The sequence below is a fragment of the Siniperca chuatsi genome, linkage group LG15, assembly GCF_020085105.1.
Source record: "Siniperca chuatsi isolate FFG_IHB_CAS linkage group LG15, ASM2008510v1, whole genome shotgun sequence".
Taxonomy (NCBI): domain Eukaryota; kingdom Metazoa; phylum Chordata; class Actinopteri; order Centrarchiformes; family Sinipercidae; genus Siniperca; species Siniperca chuatsi.
The window spans coordinates 20,250,668-20,266,317 of NC_058056.1; the positions used below are offsets into that span (position 1 = coordinate 20,250,668).

A 15,650-nucleotide genomic window follows, 5' to 3' on the forward strand; every position below is an offset into this window, starting at 1 on the left:
TTTTGGAGCACTTTAAGGACATTTGGTCTATGCTTGCTTCAAAAGTTGAGCTTTAAAGTTAATTCTATTATTATATTAATATTGCATATTATGTATATATAAAAATAACATTTAAAAGAAAACCAGACATGTTTTACTTTACAGGCTTATAAAAAAGCCCTATATCTATCAAGTCATGGTAATAAAAAAAATGTAAGTCCAAAAGTTACTAAACAAACATTCAAACTAATTGTTTTTGAGTATGTGGAGCATAAAGGAACTTTATATAGATAGAAAAAGTAGATCAGGTTTCTGTGCTGTGTAAAATCCTGTAGTTATGTGAAGCAGATGTTTGTAGAAGGCAGCAGTCTTTCAGTATTTGACATTGTTTGCTCCTCTGTGTAGTTCAAAGTAGCTTTGTTCCCATTAAATCCCATTGTCCCAACATCAGCCACAATTTGTAACTGGGTTAATTTACTTATTACTTCCCGCAAGAAGCACTTCATTGCATTACAATGATGTATTTTATTAAGATATCTGGCCTTTTGTCTGTATTTTAATCACTCTTTGTTGTAACTTTTCATTCTCACAATTTTGTCTGTATAATACTTGGAAGTTCTCTGGTGTTTAAAGGTTAAACAGCTGCAGACAAAGTTAATTAAAGTACAACAAATGCTGTGCAATAAGTTACTGTAACTCAAACTTTATTCTCACTCCACTGTTTACTGCTCTTGACTCCTGCATTGCAGATCCAAGTACCTCTGACTGGCTGTTGCTTGATTAAAAAAGATAAAACAATGTTGTAATGTCATGTTGTCACCAAAATCACTTGATGCGATGAGTTGTATGTATGACAGTCAAAGTCAGAAGTCAAAGCTTGAGTGGAGCACATGAAGGCAGCATCACTGCATGAAATTTGCAAGTAGCAGATAATCAGCATCTGAAAGTAAGATTAAAAAAGACCTTTTTCTTCTCTTTCCTGCTATTGTGAAGTGATCTGAGAGAATGCTAGCCGATTAGTGCCAAATGACCCGCCATTGTTAACGCTTCAATGTAGCTCAAAGTAGTATTTGTCACAGGGGAGTCATTCAATCTGCAGAACTTAACCTTGAATGATTCCTGGTGGTTCCTTTACTTTCATTCCTTTACCTCTAACCCCTGCTCCATTGTCAGTGTGAGGAAGTGAGAGTGGAGCTGAGAGAGTTCACAGCTCCTGGATGTGGATGACCCTCCCAACAATCAAGACCTGTGTTAAAATGTGTAACACATTCACACTGGCACACATGCTGCTATTATGTTCACACAGTCATGCACATGCACCATACATTTCACAGCAGGTTCACAGGTTCACAGAGGTAGGTACTGTACTAGATTAAACTGAAAATGTTGGAAGTGTAAGAGAGGACAACATCTGAGGAAAATAAGTATTTAGTTTATTAACTTTACTGATTAAAATCTCAAAATGCGGAAGTTAAAGTGATAAGAGATTCCTGTATTCCCTGAAGTGAGTCAATTCCCAGGCTTGTCAGAGAGAAGTAGAAGAGAAGGTGAGTGGTATTTGAAGACGACTGTCTGGCCTCAGGCAGGCAAGATGACACCCTGAGAGACATGCCTGTTTACAGTCCCATGGCAAACAGACACACAGAGAGAAGGTATGTGTATGGAATTATTGCAGAAATTACAGCCATTTACAACTATGTTCAACTATGTTTTAACATTTTCATCAACGTCCTTTCCTATCATGTTGTATGTTATTTCTTCCTCTTAGGTCCAATCAGCCGGTGACCATTGACCTCTGTCAGACATGTCCACATGCAACAGGCCCTGACTGGCTTTAATCCCCTGGTGTTTTAAAGTTTAAAGGAATAGATTGACATTTTGGGAAATATGATTATTTGCCTTCTTGCCAAGAGTTAAATGAGAATGTTATGTCTCGTTTGTCTAATCCTTACAAAGTGTAAAAGTAACAAGTTGTGGTTTTATGTGGGGTTATGTGACTATTTCTGTTATATTTTTAATTTTCGGCTGTGGGGAGAGTGAACAGTAAACAATGAAGCTAATATCAATTAGTTAAAATTACAAACAATATCGCTAGATTACACACATGCATAGTTTCCTTTGAATCCCTCCTGTGTGTGAAGGCAATTTGACTTCAGTGCTGGAATGGCGGTCTCCGCCACTAACCATAAAAACTAATATATAGAAAAGTAAATACAAAATGTAAATACATTGAATTGTTATTGCTGAAAAATGCAGACCACAAATAGGATCAAAATTAGGGTTTCATTTCATGAAAATTTGAAATGTTTAAAACCCTGAAACTGGAACGTAACTTTGGTTAACACCAAAATCATCAAAAACTTCTGTCTCTCTGTGAGGAACACACAGTCCTGCTGTGAAACTGTTCGACTTAGTGACTCAGAAAAACTATTTTCCAAACCCTGAATCTGAAATCAGTTACAAGAACAATGGGAAACAGGAAAACAAAAGGAGAGCTGCTGCTTCTCTGGAAATGAAAGCAGTTTTCCCCTGAAGCGAAGAGCTTGAATAATACCCAGAAGACATATAATAGATTTAAAAGACAGATCACGCTCCATCCACCCTGCTCTGTCCTCCACTCCCCTTTTCACTCCCCTGAGGCTTCTCCTCCCAATGCTTGTCTTGGTAAAGTCATGGAATCTCCCTAAATTCCCGTCTGAGCACTACAGCTGCTCATTGTCTCATTTATAAAAGAGAGAGTAATGCTGAAAAATGCTACAGCAGCACAATGCACGCAGCTGCCAATGAGTTAGTTACTGTGTCAGTGGAAGGGTGTTTCCCTGATAGGAAATTACTGTATATGTGAATGTGGGACCTTAGAAACAGAGCCAGGTCATTCATTTCTATCATCTATCATTTTTAATGTTAGTATGTTGTTGTTAAATTTAGGGTTAGACTAAGGATTATATTTACACAGTGGTGCAGGTAGAGTTCAGACCCTTTACTTAAGTAGAAATAGCAATGCAACAATGTATAAATGCTTCATTACAAGTAACAGTCCTGCATTCAAAAACTTTAATTTACAGAAGGGTTATCAGCTAAATGTACCTAAAGTATCAAAGGTATTTAACATGCAGTAAAATGGCCCCGGTGAGTGTTTTATTACTGTATGTTTTATTATTGGATTATTGTTTACAATGCATTCATGTGTAATTACCAAATGTGTGTTAGATTAAGACCATAAAAGGTTCATGTTGTTCTCCCCCACTAGAGGGAGGTGTTGCATTGATTATTGGTGCTGCTGGATTTAATGACCCAGAAATACACTTTCTCTGTAAGTAAGAAACAGCCCATGGGGTCTTTGCAGTCTCTAATAATAGCAATGTAGAGTACATATGCAACATTAATTATCTATTCAGCAGCCACACTGTTATTCATGTCTTTCTGGTATATTAAAACATCTATTTTAAGTGGTTCTGTTTAATTTAAGGAATTTTTCTTTCTCTGTGTTGGCTTCCTATTGGTTAATATATTTGTGACCAACTTACGACTTTTTCAAACTTTTAATTACTTTTTTTTAATAACTGGAAAGCATATCCACAGAATAGTTGAAAAACATTACACATATTTTTATGCATTTATACATAAGCATCCAAATTTGGAGGAGCTAAAGGTGACATATAATAACTATGTTGGTTGGATGATACATTTAATGAATGCATGGAGACCCTAGAAACAATCAGTAGTAAAAAAAAAAGTGATGTGTTTAATTAATTAATTATTTTCAGTCTATTTAAAGTCTTTTAACTATTGCACTTAGTTAAAAGTGCAAAAGTTAAAATACAAGTTGTACTAAATAGATAGCAAATAAACAGATAGCAGCTGCAGATTAAGTAATGAACAACAGGCATTGTCCAATGCATTAATTGAAGCATAATCTTTATGCATGACGAGCATTTTCTCCTGTTGACTCACTGCAGCTGAATGTTACTCAATGTTAATCAACACAAGAAATATGCAGTTTTTCTACTTTTACAAGGTGCATGTTGCCATCTTATATGACCAAAAGCACCTGAATATGCAACACGGCAACAACAAGTCATGTACAACAGTCAAAGTGAACATTGCTTCAGTCACATACAGCCTCCAGGTACAGTGAAGCTGCAACATTCACACTTTTACTATCAGGGTTGTTAAAAGGCATTCTGGGAAACGTGAATGTCACTAATGAGGGAGGTTGAGCAAAAAGCAGTTTTACTGAAAACTAAAACATAAAAAATCCACCTAGTTACAAAATAACATTTGACACATTGAACATCACAGGCTGATGATGCATAGCAGTGTCTCTGGAAGTGGATTTAGTTTTTTTAAGTAGCAAACAAACACAACAATTTGTGCTTCATGAGCATGACTTCATGTTTTTTATTGACACCCTTTACCAGTTCCTTCATAAGTCACAACAGTGGACAGAGCAGAGGACATTTGTGTCCCATATGAAATGCTTCAAAGCTGTGAAAATTAAATTTAGAAATAAAATGACATTATTTGAAGCCCTTGCAGATTCTCAGTTTGAAAACTCTTTAGCCAGTGCTGACCCAGCAGAGCGGATATTGGGATGAATGATTTACTACTAATTTTGACAAGTGAATGCAACTTGCAACTTCAGTGATTCATTCATGTCCCATGTATCCCTATTCAGGCATTTAAATCATTTAAATGTTCAGATACATAGAATGTCCTGTAAGTAGAACACAATGTGAATAATAAATGGAAGGAAACTTAAGGAAATAGTGCATTTTGTTAGTGATTTTCAAGTGTCAACATCATCTGTCAGGGTAGATGGGTGTTACTACAGCTAGATGAGTTGTCAAAAAGTTCAATACTGTCCACAAGAAAGGTAATGATTAATGGATTCCCCAATTTAAAAAAAAGTACCTTAACAAAGCAGTGTGCCTTGATTTTTTTGTGAGGAGAGACACAATATGATTTACAAATGTTATCTGTCCCATGTGTGATGTGAACATTGTTCTTTCTTACTACAAGAAGAGTCAACAGCCATGCAAGCAGCTCTGTGAGGTTGTTCTTAAGCACAGCTGTGTTTTGAGCTAAATGCTAATGTCAGCATGCTAACATGCTCTCAATGACAATGCTAACATGCTGATGTTAGCATAGTATAATGTTTACCATATTCACTTTCTTACATGCTAACATTTGCCAATTAGCATTAAACAAAGTACAGATGAGGCAATGTCATTAGTTTTGCAGGTGTTTGGTCATGAAGCAAAGTTTTGCACAAATTAAAACTTTCAACTGATTATGACACTGGATGGAAAGTTAAGGGATCACCAAAGTTATTACAAATTATTCTGAGGGGGACATGAATGTGTGTGACAAATTTCATGACAATCCATCTGATAGTTGTAGAGACATTTCACTCAAAACCACAAATGTCAACCTCATTGTGGTCCTAGAGGAAAAGTGGATAACATGACAGTCTGTACAAAACTATGGCAATAAATCAAATAGTCGTTGAGATATTTCAGTCTGGACCAAAGTGGTGGACTGACAAACAGACTAACATTGCCATCCCTAGAGCCATCTGCTTTTAGCATGGCTAAAAACACTGAAATACTGAACACTGTTGAAATAGCCTGGATTGCATCAAACCTGGTTTCATATTATTTCAACACTGGTAACACAACATTTGTGAGGCGTTATGACAAAACATAACTTGCTGGCTCAAAGTTTTTTTTTTAAACCACTGCCACTGCTAACATGAACTTTTGATCGGTGGCTTCCAACTTATAATACTTTTTCCAATTACAACCCTGGTGACATATACTGCTCGTGTGTTTGTGGTGTGGATAAGAATCAGTGTAGTGATGTGGTTCCTCCCAGTGGAAGCAGCTGATTAATTTATCCATTAGTGGAAAGCTTGTGGCTGTAGTATTTTTATGCATCTATTAAGTATTGTTGTTCGCTGGTCACTGTGTCAGCCATGTTAATGTTAACTATTTGCCTTTCTCCAATGCAGACCTTAAAGAATCTTCTAAATATCATATAAACTTTTTATGTACCAAGGTGATGCGTGTGTATCTGCAGGTACATAAAGGCCCTGAGCTTAGATCTTATATTCTTATGCAAAGAGCAGATGTACAAGCCCTTAGCAAGTCTGTGATTCATAAAGCAAGGATTAGTGCATTTTTATCAGTGAAACACAAACACACATGCTCTTACAAGTTGTTCTTGAGCCAGTTGAGGTAACCCCTGAGTGCTCTCTTCCCTACATCAAATTCCAATGGCCAGGTTATAAAGCTGAAACATCCGTGGAAGCCGTCCTCATAGTGGTCGTTGGTAACTGTGACACCTGCATCCTGTAAGCGCCGTGCGTACATCAGGCCATCATCTCTCAACACGTCATGCTCGCATGTTAGGATGTACGCCCGAGGGCATTTAGCCAAAACCTCTGGTCCTGCTAACAGTGGTGCTGCCCTCACATCCAGCAGCCCCTGCAACTCCTTCACTGCCCCCTGTGTACCTTTTTCCACAATCAGAGGCTTGTAGTTCTTCTTGTATTTCGGGGGACAGGAGGACGGTCCAGTCTAGCCGTGCCCTCAGCTCTGGGGTGATGTTTGAGTGGTGTAAGGAGCTGTGGTTGTTTGCCATCAACTGGGACTGCAGGGAGAGGTCAGCACCGAGGTACTGCAGCCAGAAGCGGACCATGAGGGGCCGGTAGAGGATGGGTATGTATTGGTTCTGCAAGTAGGAGGGCGTGTTGAAGTCCAGAGCCTGGAGCACTGGGTAGATCAACGTCTGGACGCTGAATTTCACACTCATAGTGTCATCTATGGAAATCTGGGGAAATATAAAAACATATAAGGCCTTAATCTCTTGATTTATTTCTACAGTGCATTGTTACACACAATGCTACAGGAGATGGCTTCTGTATGTACCTCCTGAGCGACCGCAGCAGCCAGGTTTCCTCCAGCACTGTCACCTGACACAGCCACACGCTCTGGGTCGATTGCATACCTGGCCAAAACCTCTGGGGACAAGAAGTGCTTGGCAGCAGCGAGGCAGTCTAAATACGGCACCGGGAAGTGCACCTCTGGATACAGACGATACCTACACAGACATTGATTGACAAATGATAATTTACTGGAGGTTTAGAAAGCTTTGGAAAATGTGATTGTAAGCACTCAGTTCACTTGACGTGAGGAGTCAACCTGTAAAAACAGTTGTATAATATCATCTGTGGCTCTGAAGGGAGCTTTCCAAAGTCTGAGTTAACTTACAAATAAGCTTTTTATGTTTCTTAAAGTATAGATCTGTATCAGCAACAGTAGATTAATGCTGCAGGAGGAGACACACTTACTCAACAGAGACCACAACGGTGTTGAGCTCGTCAGACAACATCCGGTTGATAGCATCATATGACCCCTTCTCTGAGGATGGGCGAGAGAAATGGAGGAGTACTGAATTATCCATTTACTTGAAAGTTTAGTTACTACTCCTCTTGTGGAATCTGGACAAATCAATCTCCTTAAAGGCAGACAATGTAACATATCACATTCAATAAAACAACTGAAAATACTATCAATCTGCAGGTTTCTTAAGGCCAAATTTAAGATATTAATGTTGCGTTTATGGTTTGCATTTATTTTTAATAATATTTAAAATACAAAATAAAGAAACAAAGCTCACAAAACAAGCCTTTTTCCAACTGAATACAGGGCTAAGAGCAAAAACTATAGAGAGAAATAATATGCACATTGTGCTACTAACACTGGGTGCACTATTTGCACCTGTAAAGCAAAAACATTTCTGATTATGTGATATTAATATTACTAAGACAGAAAGAATGTCCGTACTCACTGGCACTGCCGAGGGCCCAGCCTCCTCCGTGGAAATACATCAACCCCCTCCTCAGGTGCCCCTCCCCTCCAGCCGGGGGCTCATAAACACGAACTGGGATGCCGACGAAAGTGATGTCGCTGACTTTCACTCCAGGCATGACCCCCCCGCCGGACTCAGAATTGTGCAGCCCCTTCATCATGCCCTCGAAGCCCTCTGTGGACTGCCTGATTGACTTGATGTAATGGTCAAAACCCAGCCAAGCCTTCAAAGAGGCCTGAAGACAGCGAAGGGAGGGAAGAGTAAATAAAACTACACCTTGAGTGTAGCTTCATAGCAGACAAATGAAAGATTCAAGACATATTCAAGCAACTAGTGTAAACAGCAGGTGGGAGAAAGGAATTTGGGAAAAGACAATCTCTTGGCAGAGACTTGAGACACAAGTGTCTCACCCAGTCACCTCTGTCCTTCTGCACTGTATCTTACTGATGTTTCTCAGCATGTCTGCCCTCCTCCACACAAACATCTCATACTGTCTTAATAGTTGGGTTCAACCAAGGCCAGCAGACACAGCTGCTTGGCACAGTGGGGGCTCAGAACCAGCTAGCTACACCGAGACATGTTGGCCTTAATAAATATCGGTTTTATCAATTTATTAGACTTTTGAATGTCACTTGAAATGTCAGTTGGATGAAAAGAATTTGGGGGTGTTGAGTTAGTTCTACTGTATCAATTTTGCTCCCTTTCTTTTTAAACTGTCCATCGTGAGTCTGACAGTGTTAGTGCAATGCTAAATCAGTGGAGTACTCTTTTAATAAAATCAGTATCTTCCACGCATGAGATCAGTGCATCCCTTCTTTGGATGTATTTTAATAAACTTCCTTAGCTAACTGCACCCGGAATAAAAGAAAAGAAATATTTCATTCTAAGTGCAATCAGCATTTTAAACCCAAAAAACAAAGTCACAAATCTTGCCTCACAGTATTTCATTTGATGTTTTAATGCTTTTTAATGCTTTGTTTTATGTACTTTTTCTGAATTCTTTCAGTTATCACATTTATTCTGTGTGTTCTTGTGCTGCTTTTATGTTTTATGTGAGCTGCAATTTTCAACAACAATAAAGTTGTATTCTATTCCATTCTATTATCAAAAACCTATTTTTTCACTAGTGAGTTTTTAAAACAACTTTGTTATATTTATAATACGTGAACACACTCTTGCACATAATGTCAGCTGCAGAAAAGATAAAAAGAGCAATTTATCTCAGTGCAGTTTAAAGCCTTTTAAGCCTCTTCTTCTACAGTACATCATACTCAAACTAGATGCTGTGGACTGTTTTAAATGTTAAAAGAACACATTTAAACCAAAATGACAATGGCAGACCAGTCCACTAGTAGGACCTAACTTAATCTTATCTCAGTGGCTTCTTTCACACTTCATTATCTGGAAAAGAAAGATACAATAAAATGTAAAATGTTGTATAAAGAGTTTTATCTGCTTTGGAGCAAACAAGACCTCATAAGCAGCACATTAATCTGCAAACTCCCTCAGCCAGTGTGGCAATAACTGATAACATTACTCTTCACCTACCGTGTCGATGTAGAACAAAGGTGAGGGTAAAGACACAGGCCCAGAATAAACTCCCTGGTGACAGCTTTGCAATAGATTAGCATTATGACAGCCAGCGTGACAGTTTTAAATATCAACCTGTTAATCTACTGAAAAAGCTCGGTAACACTTTATTTGAAGATGTGAAGACACCTGACATGAAAATGAAGTCTTTATTAAGGTTTATGACTTTGTCATTAAGTGTCATTCGGTCAATTATGTCACTTTTAATGCAAAGCTGACATTGTTTGAGATGTCTTTGTTATGACAACTTGACATTAAACAAGAAAACATAACCATAAACATGCCATAGCAGGCTTAATTATCAAACGATTTAGCTTTATGTGTTAAAATTACATTATACTGTCATATGTGCTTGGTTTTGACAATGACTGTCATGAGACCATTATAATTGTGTCATGAATAATTCCCTTGACCTCAAGTGAAGTGAAACCATTTGGACTTGTCATAAAGATGTCAGTAATGTTATAATGCCAGTTTGCCAGATTTATGGAGTTTCCAGATGGACAGAAAGCTTTACTTGTTGCTAAAGCAACGTTAGCTAACTTAACCACATTGGTGGTGGTTGAGGTGAGTTTCCCCCCTTCACTGTGAAGCACTTTGGGTATCAAGATAAAACGCTAACGTTATAGAAATGTAATCCATTATTATTATTAATATAACTGCTAACTGCTGCTAATTGTAACTTCAAATAAATACACATTGTAAGACAACGATTTTGCAACTATGCAGACGCTAAAGTTGGGCATTTCAGGGTTAATGTTATTGAACACATGGCATAAGTAGGGAGGGTCAAAGTCCTTGTCTGCACAGGTGTGTTACTGTGTTGGAGGTTAAGAGGTGGGTCTTTTATTTATAACAACTGCTATATTTGATCTTATTTAGCTGAAACAGTGCGCAGATAAGGGTGAAGATTTTGTGCAGATTAGATCACAGATGAAGTTGCTGCACCTGCTGTATCCAGCTGTCCACTTACAGCACATATACCAGAATTTATTCCCAGTGAATACATCTCCTCTCTTACCAGGTGCATCGTTGTCCGGAATCCAGCATCCAGCATCATCAACTTCCACGGCTCCTGGATGGCATCAGGCAGCGGGATGTAAACGTAATAAGCCACCGCCACCGTTAATAACACTGTAACAACACCTGGCAGCAGCCTCATCTTGTATCTGACAGCTTCAGTGGCCTATCTTCAGTGACTCCTGGGCGAGCTGACAGATGACAGGATCCAGGCTGACTCTGCTGGCTGCAGCTGATACTCTCTGATTTGTCACTGGAGGGACTGGGAGGGCCAACCGGGCTCCACAGTCCGCACTAGAAATGACTCTGAGGGACCGATAAGCACGGAATTAAACACTTCCGTTCAAAGAATCTTCAAAATAAAACCTTTATTGACGTCCCTTTTACTCTGTCTTCTGGAAACTAAATTGATTAAATTAATTGATTGAAAGGCAACACTTGGACTAAATCTATTAAGATTTGATCTGTTTAAAGATAATGTATCGTTATGAATGAAGCCAGTAATATAACTTTGCAGTCACTGCATATGGTTGCTATTCTTAATTTTAAAAAATAGTAATGAAATACGAAATATCTATGGTTACAGTTACACGTTTGTAAAGTACTCTTTCATAAATATTACGAATGCCACGTAATATTTATAAGCCTACAAATTTGTTTTTGTTGTAGTATTTTTTATTGCTAGATTTTAATCTAATAAAAAAATCCATAGTATTTTGGTATGGTTGCATGGTAAACTTAAGACGTTTCTTCTTTAGAAACTTGGCAAGGCTCACGCTTTTATTCTGAAGGCAGAGGGACAACAACGAATGGACATCTAGGAAATGAAGTTTCTTGTGACAGCTGTTGGTGGGTACCACATTGTGTTACATACATGTGACCGCGGAGAGGCACAATAGAGCTGCAGACTGCAGCCAGGACAGTGAAAATGTAGTTACTGCAATAACAAAGTTGGCTAGGAGAACTGGGCTACTTTAACAATTGAAAATCTTTTGTTACCTGTTTTGAAAATGCAGATGGAATCAATGTTCAGTTTTCTGTTAATGCAAAACATCATTAAGACCATAACAATATGCTCCTACCAATAATAATGTAATAATCCTACCAACATGTATCTCCCATTAATGTGAGAAAAGAAAAAACTGTTAATAAAGTTTAAACACAGCATATTGGTTAATAAAATAAATCAGAATGTGATATATGTGTATTAACTTTTGACTATTAGTTAATTATCAATTCAGCTGTTACATTTTATAATAGTAAAAATGCATAATCCCTGTTAATGCTGTAAAGGTCAATTACAACAATTATTACAGGGATGCAGAAAAAAACATTGTATTAAACACTATTAGTTGTGATTTATTTGAATGTTTTAAACAAGAAGGGGAATGATCTGGTGTGAAGTAATGGCCCTGTACATCTGGTAAAGTCTCAGTGACTATTTAGGCCTTTTTATGTGGAAACATCAATACTGGACTGAAGTCTTACTGGAATTTATTAGTGATGCAAGTTGTTGGAAAGAGCGCAGACTCATCATGATGTTCACAGGCTATTGATCCCTCTACCTCTACCTCCTTACTTTTCTGTCTTTCCATCTGTTTTTAGATAAAAGATCACACCAATCAGACCTAATTTGAAGTGAAAAATCCTGGAAAACCCTGGAAATTGGCTGTTTACATGACTTTTAAATTGATTACAGTGATGATTTGGCATGACATCGGCCGATTTTCTTGTTTTCATGATTTGTTTTGGGCATTTTTGCTTTTTTTTAACAGAGTACAGAAGATAATCAGACAGGAAACATGAGAGAGAAAGGAAGTCATGCAACAAAGGTCCCCAGCCAAATTCAAACAGAGGACGATATAATTACGTGGTATGCTTCTTAGACCACTAAGGCCACAGTGACGTCCCACGTGATTTTCAAGATTGGTCTGAATCCAGGTCACAGTCACAGAAAGTAGTGCTGTAGCTGACAGTGTAGCTGGGGACAAAGAGTCTCAGTGTCACTCTCTCTCTGTGCTATTTATCGCTATGTTTCTTCCCACGGTTTAAATTTTAAATGGACACTGTCTGTCTCTGGTGGCCCTGTGTGAGAATGTAAATAAACATCAGCTGATGAGGATCTGACCCCTCCACTGGGCTGGTTTTCCAAAACACAGCAGCCGGACCACCAGACCATGTCAGATTAGCCTCTTGGAAGACATGGAAAGGTGGCAGCAGAAGATCATAGTGATGTCTTTACTCAAAAATCCTGGTTAGTAATATTTGATGTCAAAAATTGACAAGAATTGCAAATGTAAATGTGTGTTCGTATTGGAAATGGACAAAGTGTTAAAACATTTAACTCTGTGTTGTTTGTGCAGTTGAGGTGCCCTGCAAAATGTATGAAAAATTATGGATGATGACCATGTACAGTAATGTCATATACAAACTCCAAATGGATGTCAATAAATATTTACTTATTCACTTTATTCCCAAGAGTTAGATGAGAAGATCAATACCACTCTCATTTCTGTCCTTGCAAAATAAGGCTACAGCCACAGCTGGTTAGCTTAGCTTAGCATTAAGCCTGGAAACAGGGGGAAACAACTAGTCTGGCTCTGTCCCAAAGGAAAGAAAATCTGCCTACCAGCACTTCTAAAGCTCTCTAATTAACACACTGTATCTTGTTTGTTTAATCAGTCCCAACCCCTTCCTGAAGTGAAGGACTATTTCATGGCTTGGACCAGTTGCCAAGTAACCTGCGGAGACTCCAGAGAGTTTTTATAGGGATTGAGCAGAGCTAGGCTAGCTGTTTCCCCTTGCTTCCAGTCTTTATGCTAAGCTAAACTTATCTTCTCCTGAGTCCAGCTTCATATTAACCATACAGACATGAGTGTTATTGATCTTTTCATCTAACTCTCTGCAAGAAAGCAAATAAGTGTATTTCCCAAAATATCTAACTATTCCTTTAATGCACTCTCATTTGTCTACTAAGTGTGACCTCTTTCTGCCGTTTTCCTTTTACATGTTAGGTGCATTATGGTATTATTCCATTATTCCCTAATACAAATGATTTCATCTGTGCCTCATGTGACTTTAGGTATGCACACCTTAGTGTAACCTGGTATAGATAGAAGAAGAAATGGTATGTAGGTTTTTTATGCATATTTTGGTGAAACAAGGACTATTTGCACCACACTGAGCATAGGAATGAAGAGCAGAAGTGGTTTGAAAAGTTTCTATGGATGTTTTAATACTATTTTTTTTTTTGCCATTCAAACTCACCATAGCAACCAATACACCTAAAGCTGACCACAACTGCTGTTCCTCATGACGCATGAAAGAAACCTTTTGCAGTCATCTTGAAATCCTGAATCCTACAGGGGGTTAGTGTTTCACACTCAAAAGATCACTTTAAGTCAGACACAGATGCCATACTTGCTCTCTTTCCAAAAAGTCTGTCTGAATGAGAGCGTCAGCAGAAAGCTTAAATTGTAAATGTTAATGTGATATATGTGCTTTCGTGTGTGTGTGTGTGGTGTAAAGACTGTGCATTAAAATTCCCTTTTCCTGCTCCCCCTCCCTCCTGTTTGTTGGTCTGGCGTCTCTCTCCAGTCTGTGGTATGGAGGGCAGAGAGGGGGCCTCTCTTGTGTCGCTGACTGGAATTACACTTATGGTCATTTAACATGAGGCAGAAATGTAGGTTTTCCATTTCACGCAGTCCTGTCTCCTGGTCCAGCCTCTTTCTTGACACTGCATATGCATGTGTTTGAGCATGAATTATTGGGCATAGTAAGATATTTTACCAATAAACAGCACCTTAAACTAACTGCTCTGAGAGAATACAAACTAAAAAGAAAATGTTCAAGCGGCATTTTTGTCACCACTCCTTTTTAATCTTTTAAATCTGTTGCAACTAAAGCCCAAGCCCAAAGCCAAGACTAAAACCCTTTTGCATAGATATGTTAAAATTATCTTGATGTGGCTGATGTGCATGTAAAATCACGAACATTCTCCCTGAATATGTCTGAGAGGGAGAGACAATTCAACTGGGATGCTGACTATGACTGCTGAAGGAGGAGTGCCTGTGTCTCTCTTTGTGTGCAACACCATATAGTATACCACAGAGACACAGAGCAAAGATAGGATTTCACTTGAGTGCACTTCTACCATACATATCCCAGCTGGGTCCAGGTAAAATGTTATAAACAAACATTTGCATTCTAAAAGATTTCACTTATTCTATCTGATTAAACCTCTTTTCACATTGAATTTGGGGGTGAATTTTCTTTGGTAATCTGAATGTTTCACAGATTCTCCAAAGAGGCCTTTTTCACAGCAGACATTTTGACATGTCACAGTAGGAAAAGCACAGGTGTAAATAATAAAATTAATGATAGCTGAATTTAATTTAGCTTCTTCGGGTCCTGCTGGCTCACTGTCGCACTGTCTTGGCTTACTGGGACACTTGAATGTAACAAAGTCATTGTTAATGTTATTAGTAACACCTGTGCTTTTCCTACTGTGACAACTCAAAATGTCTGCAGTGAAAAAGGCCTCTTTGGAGAATCATTAGGAACAGACGATTTGCTAACAGGATCCCTTGCATTTTAATGATTCTACAGGTGAAGCTCTGAATATAGGTAACCTGCCACCAGTGTTAGATGTGTAGTCACTTTGCCAGTTGAGCCAAAAGGAAGATAAAGTGATATTTCACCTAAAATCTAACATTACATGAATTCAAGTTGACCACAGCCACTGTGTAAGGAAGAACAGCCACCTTTGAAGCCGAGGAGGCTGCAGTTTGGTAGGTTTCCTATTCTCCATTCTCATGAAGCAGCACTAGTAGAATCTGTGGTGGAAAGTAATTAAGTACATTTACTCAAGTACTGTACTTAATTACAATTTTGAGGTACTTTTACTTTACTTGTGTATTAAAATTTTCTGCTACTTTATACTTCTACTCCACTACATGTCAGAGGGAAAATATTGTAGTTTTACTACTTTTTGACAACTTTAGTTATTAGTTACTTAGAGAGAGATTAATATTCTACCTCTAAAACATGACATTGACTGACATTTAAAATACACACACACACACACACACATGCATACACACAGTGATGATAATGTATTGTGGAATTCAGGAATGTCATGGACAGCGGGCCAGTTGATATGCTTCAGATGCAACACAGACTCTATT

The 15,650-nt window shown here is 38.3% G+C and overlaps 1 pseudogene; it reads right to left on the reverse strand.

Annotated features, from left to right (window-relative positions):
- Positions 1-3,506: 3,506 nt before the first annotated feature.
- Positions 3,507-10,794, reverse strand: LOC122861945 (annotated as a pseudogene).
- Between the last annotated feature and the right edge of the window lie 4,856 nt (positions 10,795-15,650).